Source organism: Mastigoproctus giganteus, chromosome 4 (assembly GCF_048544385.1).
Source record: "Mastigoproctus giganteus isolate SK-2022 chromosome 4, ASM4854438v1, whole genome shotgun sequence".
Classification (NCBI taxonomy): Eukaryota; Metazoa; Arthropoda; class Arachnida; order Uropygi; family Thelyphonidae; genus Mastigoproctus; species Mastigoproctus giganteus.
The window spans coordinates 234,365,882-234,375,489 of NC_143578.1; the positions used below are offsets into that span (position 1 = coordinate 234,365,882).

The 9,608-nt window shown below is 40.5% G+C and overlaps 1 non-coding gene across 1 annotated transcript; it reads right to left on the reverse strand.

Annotated features, from left to right (window-relative positions):
* Positions 1-2,195: 2,195 nt before the first annotated feature.
* Positions 2,196-2,267, reverse strand: TRNAH-GUG (transfer RNA histidin (anticodon GUG)). Its single transcript has one exon. It is a non-coding gene; the product is annotated as a tRNA-His (tRNA).
* Between the last annotated feature and the right edge of the window lie 7,341 nt (positions 2,268-9,608).

The following is a 9,608-nucleotide window of genomic DNA, read 5'->3' on the forward strand; positions in this document are numbered from 1 at the left end:
CTGTGGGACTCCACTAATAACGTTAGTCCACGAAGAGCAGCACCAATTCATTACCACCCTCTGTCTTCTCCCATTCAACCATCCTTTTATCCATTGTAGCAAGTTATCCTTAATACCATTCTGCTCCAATTTGTACAGTAGTCTTCTGTGCGCAACAGTGTCAAAAGCTTTCCTGAAATCCAAATATATGATATCAAAATTATTTTTGCATCGGTTCCTTTGTAACCACATCATAGTATCCAATGAAATTTGTCAGACAAGACTTTCCCTTAACAAACCCATGCTGCGTCTGAATTATTGCTGCAGTCTTGTCTGGATGATCTTGCAATGCATTTTTAGCCAGTGACTCCATTATTTTTCCTGGAACAGAAGTTCAACTAACAGGTCTGTAATTACTCGTGTCACCCTTCGACCCCCTTTGTGAATTGTGGACACATTTGCACTTCTCCATTCCTTGTGGGCCTCCCTGAGTCCAAGAATGCTCTTATAATTATGGCTAAGGATTTGCTTAGCTGCTTTGCTGCCTCCTCTTCCATTCCGTGAGGGGGAATGGAAGAGGAGTTTTGAGTTTTTTTTTTATGAACGCCTCCTGCCTTCTTCTTCTTTAATTTCCATTTTTTTGTCTAAGGCGAACATACTCGCCTTCTGTTCACCACTCAATACGCACCTGCAACCAAAAAAACAGACCCCACTAGCACAGACAGAAACAGCACAGAACGAAAGATGGGCGAAAAAGGCAATCCATGGGCGACACCACAATTTCCCCCATTAAACTATTATATTAGGGTTATCTAGAAAGTCACTTCAACTACCCATGGGTATTGTGTCTGTAAATTGCGTGTGTCCTTTGGTCGATTTCCGCCTCCACTGGATGAAAAGCCCCCGTTTCAAGATAAAACCTTGCTATCTATGCCAGAGACGTTCTTAATGACCCACGGACTGAAAATAACACATAAATGCTCCACGCCTCATTGATGGGATTCGAACTCGTGTCGTTTGCACCCGGGTGGAGAGGACCGTGATGATACCACTGTGCAACCGGGCAGACGTGACTTCTATTAAGGATAAATAGTTCTGGACGCTTCCAAAATATGAATCACGAGCGAGAGGCTCATCCCAGAGACCGAAAGGTTCATGCTGTTCCTTCACGACCATGAAATCAACACCAAGAACCAAAGATAATACATTGTCAAGGAATCTAGAGTGACAAGTGACCATGTTAACGATGTCCCCTGGCTCCAGAATTCTATAACTGATATTGTTGTAAAAACGGAATGGCTCTGATTCCAAAAGTTTTTTCCTAAATATTTCTACCAAGCTTTTGAATGCCCCATAACGGGTGAACCAGAACTGGGTTCGAGTCCTGTAGAAGATGAGTGTAATTTATATGGGACGTTTTCACAATGTGACTGAGTTTGCATGTTTTTACTACTGGAATCTGGAGTTTTTCCTCCAGCAAAAATAGAATAAACCACGGAACACATACAATTTACCTATATACGGAACAATATGGTCTTAGTGGATAATGATCCTAAAACCCAATAACAACAACAACAATAAAACTTTAAATACCCTGTATTTAAATCACACTAAGTGGATAAGCTTTCTTCATTGCCAATATCAGTTTGTAACCATACGCAGACACAATCCAGCACACGATGCAGGGTAATCACCCAGTCGGGGTACACTTACAGACGTGGCCAGGATAATAGATCAGAAGATAGGGAAAAAAATACCACTTGATAAAAGGAAGTGTACCGTATTACAAGGGGGAACCAAGAGATTCCTACCCACGAACTATACTTGCACCACTCCATAATAGCCGATTAGAAGATCCCGCCCAACAGACTAAACATAATCCTCATCGAAAAGATGGAAATGGCTACCTACCTACCTTGGTCCTTCAATAGGGTTGGCGCGATGCGAAGACCTATTTTACCCAAAAAGACAGAAGAAGTCAGACAAAGTAGACACCCAAATGGAAGATGAACTGTGCTGGAACTTAGCTTATGTAATATTCTAGTACAAGAACTTTCCCATGGTTTTGGAGTGATTATTTAATTAAAGTGATTACTGGTAGGATAATAATTTCGCTGCAATTAATAAGAACGCGACTAGAATTAATCTGCAGAGTGCGCACTTATTTTAAAAAGTTCTTTCTTGAAAAATAAGTTAATAAGACAAAAGACATTATCTGCCGTGACCAGGATTTGAACCTGGGTTATTGCGGCCACAACGCAATGTCGTAACCACTAGACGATCACGGCGTCTGTGTGTTTTATCCTCCCAGTGATTCCTTAAATACACACTCCACTTACGATTGATACCACAGAATTGACCTCCATTATGGCTACATAGTTCAGGCATCCAACATATAACTCACGAGCGAGAGACTCACCCTAGAGATTGAGATTTTCATGCTGTTCATTCACAACCACGTAATAAACACCAAGAACTCAATAAAATGCCTTATAAATGACTCTGGGGGTGATAACGTGCTATGTTGACGATGCCCCTGGCTCAGGAACTCTGTAACTAATCTTGTTGTACATAAACAAATGTCTCTGATTCCAATATACTTTCTGTAAATCACTTCTACCAGGCTTTTGGATAGCCCTCCCCATCTCGGGTGGAAAAGACCTGAGTTCGAGTCCCGTAGATGAAGAGAAATTTTTATGGGTAGTTTTTACAACGTGGCTGAGTTAGTCTGTCTCAGGCGCGAGTAACATGGCTTTTTCTCTGGAAGCTCGAGTTTTTCGTCCAGCAAACAGAAAATAAACCACAGAACACATGCAATTTTGAGACATATACACTGTATGTGGAGCAATATTGCCTTAGTCGCTAATGTTCCTAAAACCCAAAAACAACAATAAAACATTGAATAGCTTGTATTTAAACGATGCGAAGTGAAGGATTTAAATCTTGTATCTGAACGACGCACGCATAGACATTTTGAACTCGATAGTGCTATAGTACACTGATGTGAAAACTTTAAGGAGCAGTCAGGTTTTCAGCTTCTGATAGGAGTGGCCTGGACACGGAAAAAGCATACCAAAGGAACCTCATGAGGTACAGAAATGATGAAGGAAACAACAATGGAAACAAAACGGGACTTTATTGAAAAATGGCAACATAGCACTGGCTACCATGATTCAGATGCATCACTGCCAAAGATGGAACTAAGGGAAGAGGTGGTCCTCATTGAGATATGACCACCCCTAATGTCAATGCAGGCTTTGCACCGTCTATCCATACTTAGACAATGTTGTTGATAAGTTCTTGCGGTAACGTCGTCCATTCCTCTGTCAGCGCCATCTTCAGCTGGTGAACATTTTCTGGTGGATCTATGTGCCGCTAGGCGTCTCTCCGTAATCAGCAGTCATGTATGCGTCCCATATGCGTTCGATGGGATTTAGATCAGTGGGACGGGCAGGCCAATCCATACGAACAATGTGCTCACTTTCCAAAAGCATATCAACAGCTGCAGTGCGACGGGGTGTGGCTTTATCATTCATAAACACGAACTCGGGGCCAATGGCACCTCGCAACAGACGCACATGGGGAAGGATTACTTCAGTACAGTACCGTTAACCGGTTACAGTATCACCTTCCAGTATGTGGAGTTGTGTATGTCCATCCAAGATAACGCCTCCTCTAAGGAGAATACGTCGATCGCCATATCTATCCCTCTCAGTGAGGTTTGCGGGGTGATACTGTGTGCCAATCTCGCCAGATTAGCTGTAGTCCTGAATCGCTGCTGAGACTAAATCTACTCTCATCAGTAAGGAGTACCTTAAATAATGAGTTTGTGGTTGTAACCTTTAGAAATAGTGTTGGTCCTTAAGTTTTGCGCACAAGTGTATATATAAAGTTCAAGGTTACACTAAAATAAACTATTTTTTTTTCAACAGAGATTTATATTAACTGTAATATAGAATTGCGTTCAATTATTCTCTTTTTGGATTACTAAAGGATTTGTCCATCTTTAATAACAAAATTAACAAACGTGACATAATATCGATTGAAAAGATTTTGACAGTTAAAATTAAGCTAAAAAATCTGGTGATGTTCTTTAAACAACCCCAGGGGCTCATATCTGGTGAGTATGGGTTGGCACACCCAGGATCCTGAGCTGGACTCTCTCTCTCTCTCTCTCTCTCTCTCTCTCTCTCTCTCTCTCTCTCTCTCTCTAGGCGCCTGCGTAGCCAGGTGGGAAGGAGCAGCAGTGCGTAGCACACGCTTCTTGATTAGACCGGGGTTCGAGCCCGTCACCTCCAAATACGGCGGATGCGGAAAGGTCAGAGAATGACCACCGCATATCCCGGACCAATATGGCCTTAGTTGCTAATGCTCCTAAAAACCAAATAACAAAAACACTCTCTCTCTCTCAGGGTAAATGGGGAATTTTTTTTGGCTGGTGCAGCATAAGACTCGGGCTTCCTTGCACCATACGGCTAATAATAATAATAAGGATTTGCTTACTATCCTTGCTGCCTCCTTTAATATAACACGATAGATCCCGTCCATCCCAGATGACTTTCTTATGTATAATTTCGACAATTTCTTCTCCACTTTGCTCTCAGTTATTACAAAATCATTTTAGCTCCCTCTTAGAGTTTGATAAACGTCTGGCACTCCCTCATTGAATAACTCCTCATGTCTGAATGTAGATGCAAAATATTCATTTAGTTTGTTAGCTACCTGAGCAGGATCATCAACAGTTGACCCATCAATATCAAGTGGACCAATCTGATTCATCGCTTCCTTCTAGAGTTTACATAAGTAAAGAACCATTTGCTGTTTTTCTTTGCATCCCTTGCCCAAAGATTTTTCGTATTCTGCCTTCACCTGCCTAACCTCCTTTGTAACTTGGTTGCATATCAACTTGTATCTATCATAGGCTTCTGTGTCATGTGTTAATTTGTAAGTATCCCATGCATTTGTCTTCTCTGCCATATGCCTCATTAGTTCATCTGACATCCATTTAGGCCTAAACCTTGAACAATATTTCTTAGTTGGTATGTAAAGCCTAGTAGCTTCTAAGATAAGTTCTTTGAATGCTTCCCATTTTGAATTTGCTGTTGGTAACATCATCAGTTGGTCCCACTGTATAGAATTTAAATACTGTCTCAGTCCATCGTAGTCGCTTTTACGGAAGCAATAACCCTTCCCTTTACCCCTAATGGTAGTTACCTCTTTCAGTAAATCCCACTTCAGCACACTGTGATCACTGCCACCTAGTGGTTCATTTATCTGCAGATTCGTAATGCATGAAGAATCACTGCTGATAATCAAATCAAGAGTATTCCTCCCTCTAGTTGCCTCCCGAACATGCTGATGTAGAAAACAATCATTCAATAAATCCACAAAAGCCTTGCTAGTGTGTGAGTGACCAGCCCCCACATTCCAGTCAATATCTGGGAAATTAAAATCCCCCATTATAAGACTCTCTGATTTACTGGCCCACTCTATTTCCCCGTACAGTTTCTTATTATACTTATCAGAGTCAATAGGCCTATAGCACACTCCTACTCTAGGCCCCGGGTGCCAAGCGTTCCATGACCAAGCGATTTCTTTGCGTATCTCAAAGCGTTATCTCTAAAGAGCCTTCAAGTGAGAGATTATATTTTGTTTCAACAACCGTTTTCTTTATTTATTAATTAGTGTAGCTCTTTTGCACTAGACGAAGTAGGCAAAGGCCTAGAGAGGAAAGTTACCTTTCTGTTTTTTATTTCTAATAGTACTAACTAACTAACTTAGCGGCTTGGCCACCTTGTGGCACTGCTCCTGCCTCCCCGTGGCGGGGCCGGAAATCTGGGTGGTAAAACCAACCCCCAGGGCCAAAAGGAGCAAACCATGGACCAATCCTTGGGTAGTTTATCACCATTCCTCATTCAAAAATGTCTTGAGAGCGTAGCTGGCTCCCCTAAAATGGTACGACGACTGAAATCTGGCGACCTGCTTGTTGAGACCACCAACTCCAAACACTCTGAGTCTCTACTCAGACTCACCTCATTTGGTGGAGTTCCAGTTAAGGTGTCCCCACATGCCACACTTAATTCATCCAAAGGTGTTATTTCTGAATGGGCCCTAATGAATGTATCAGAAGAAGAAATTGTTCAGGAACTGCAGTATCAAAAAGTCACACAGGCAAAACGAATTATGATGAAAAAAGATGGCGAACTCCTTCCAACTCGCAGCATAATTTTGACATTCAGCTCACCTAATTTACCTTCATCAGTAAAAGCAGGGTATTTGCATTGTCGCATTCGCCCATATATCCCGAACCCAATAAGATGTTACAAGTGTCAGAAATTCGGACACTCACAAACAGTCTGTCGAGGAGACCCCGTATGTACTAACTATGGTTCAAAAGATCATTCCCAGGCTGACTGTAAAGCCCAGCCTCCGCTCTGCCCCAATTGTAAAGGTAACCATCCAGCCTTTTCTAAAAATTGTGAACAATGGAAATATGAGAAAAACATCCAGAAATATAAAATAGAAAAGAAAGTTTCATTCCCAGAAGCAAGAAAGCAAATACAACTAATGACACCTAGACGCACGTATGCTGAAGCCTCTAAAAAGTTTCATTCAGTATCAGTGCAGACTGATTCATCAATACCTCCAAATATCTCTATTTCGGAATGGGCTCGTTCCCTGCTCAGTTCTGTACCTCAACCTTCAAAGCAACAGATTTCTACTAGAGCTAACAATACACCAGTCACGATACCACCTTCTGCCGATGCAGATCCTTTTAACTCCTGTAAGGTTCGTGGCTGAGACGCCGCAGGTCTGAGTTGCTGCCCCAACACAAACCACAGATGCTCAATGGGATTGATGTGTGGGGAATTTGAAGGCCAGGGCAATACCTGGAAATCTTCCTCATGTTTCACGAACCAGTCTCGAACAAACCGCTATATATGGGTCAGCAAAAAGGAGTGCTGTTTATGGGATGTTATTAAGTTTTTGGGTGTTAGGCTCAAGCAATTTAGAGATGATCCAGACACTAGTTGTAAATTACAGAGGGGGCAGACTAAAGACTGCAGGAAAAAGATAAAGATAAAGGTTTTTTTCCCTAAGCTTGTCTCTAGGAGAAAGTTCGTCTATGGCTTCGGGTGCTCTCCCATCATTGTTTTGTATTTTTCGTACTCTCTGCCTTCTTTTGACAGCTTTGTACTCTACATCCCTAGAGTAAATTTTGCTTGCTCTTCACTTTCATAAAAATTAGCCCAAGTGTTTGATACGAACTGCAATAGTGAGCTCTAAATATTTGCACCTGTGCTCGATGAAATTTGCCATCTTTGGAGTGCCTTTTTAACTTTATGAAATTGATCTAGCAAATGTGTCCAAAGGTGAAGCATGAAAATGAATTCGAATTCTTCCATTTTTTGAAGAAGATTTTCAGCCTGTCGTCTGGTATCTCCTTTTTCAGTTTCATCAGAGTAAATATGACTGAGGGCTTCAACAAAGTTAGCGTAACACCGCTATTTGAGGATGGGACATTGGTGCATCTTGGGAAAGGGTGTCGGTATTGGGCAGTTCAAAGGTATTGTGAACAGGTGATGTAGAGATAAAAGATGAAAGCGTTTCGTTGTGTGGGAAAAATATTCTGTTTTCTCCCAGCTAAGGAAGAAGAGCAAGTTTAAAGCCTAACACCGTGATTGGGTCACGTTTAAATTGTAACTCGCAATCAATTCAATAAATAAATGAGAAGGAAATAAATAAGGTGCTCACACTAAAAGTGGGATTTGTGGTTATTGTTCGGAGAGATTGCAGACTTCCAGTTGTAGTTCTGGTTCAGTTCGGGTCCAGTCTGGGCGTGTCCAGCTATATAGTGAAGGGTTCTGCCAGGCATGTTCCTGTGCTAGAAGTAAATCCGGAAGTTGAATAAAAAGCCAGTGAGATAGTGCCCTGACTTGTACTGTTGCTGTGGTATTTTTCTTTAGTATTAACAGGGAACTGTTCTCGAAATAAGACAGTACTGCAAGAGCTATACAGCAGAGATACAGAGTTCCTATAAAAAGAGAAAGACATCACCGCACTCTGTGGAAGGAATCACATCCTGAAAGAGAAGGAAGGTAAGTCCTCTGAACTGTGTTGTTTTTGAAATGGTACTTAGATAAAATGGGAGATTATTTTAGAGTACGGTTGAAGTTGAAGAAACACGAGAAATAAGGAAATGTTTGGTATTGAGTTGGTTTATTGGTTGAAGTTGTAAAGAAAGTTGATATTGCTAAATTAAGAGAGATTACATGGAACTGTTAGCGACGTATGGATTGGTGTCGTGAAGAGAACTTATATTGGTGATTAGGAGAATTATGAGGAAGTGATTGAGATTGAATTAGTTTAGTGTTTGAAACTGTGGAGAGAGAGAGAGAGAGAGAGAGTGAGAGTAAATAGATTCGATATAAATGAACACCAGTTATGTATTGTAAGTAGATGGGTTTTTTTTGGAATACCGGTATCCCGGTTTCATAAATAAAAAATACCGAAATACCGGTATTAAGATTTTGACTGGCAATGTGAGTCCTGGCCTCCACGAACTTTATTTAACACCAATCACGCACTTGTGTCACTGTTATACAGTCATAGACTCACACGTCACTCGTTTAACCTTAATTAGTTTAATCCACTTTAACATCGTGTAACAAAGCAGATCAATTGAGGTGAGTACCGAAAATTAATCCTTTTTGTTAATTCCCCTATTACTCTAATTCTTAAAGGGTACTTTTAGAGATTCTACCAATCACCAATATTGCATCAGCTGCTACTTTCATCTATATAAACACGCTCTGCAAGAGTTGCAGTAATTCCTTGCTTGTGTCAGGATGGCCATGAATCCTCATCTTCATATGGTCAGTCTCTGGAAGGCCAACTTTGGGTGGTGTTTGCGGCTCTTGTTCATCATTGCCCTTCTCTTTTTCATATCACAAAAATGAATGCGATATTTTTAGTTCAAGTTACGACTTCATTATATTTAAATAAATATAAAAAAGTATATGTTATTTACAATAAAACGGTATAAATAAGGATTCTTATTAAAAACATTTGTAATTCTAAAATTACAGTTTATTGTTCAATAAACATTTCGCTCGATTAATAAATGTATGTTTATTTTATCGAAGTTTATTTATACACCTATTTATTTATTTTATGACTACATAATTTCAGACCACCAAAATTTCGATTCAGACGTGATCACATTACGGTTGAGATCTCACTTATTCGAGCCTTCCTTTTGCTGAAAAAAAAAGTTTCAAAGTCAATACAGAAAGTTATATATGTATAGCGCATGCCCCAAAAAATAAATAGATGGAATTATTTGATGCCCCATTTTTCAGGGGCCCATTTAAAGAAAAAATTAAAAATTTTGGGATCCTCCTGTGAACAGGACTCTTAGGCAGATGTCTTTATTGCATATTAGATAACGCGCCAGTGTGTGAAGTAGTGGCATGTGATGCAAGAAAGCAAGTGTATGAGCTTACGCAGCATCAGACAAACAACAGCAATAAAACTTTAAATGCCCTGTATTTAAATCACGCGAAGTGGATAAGCTTTCTTCATGGGCCAATATCAGTTTGTAACCATACGCAGACACAATCCAGCAC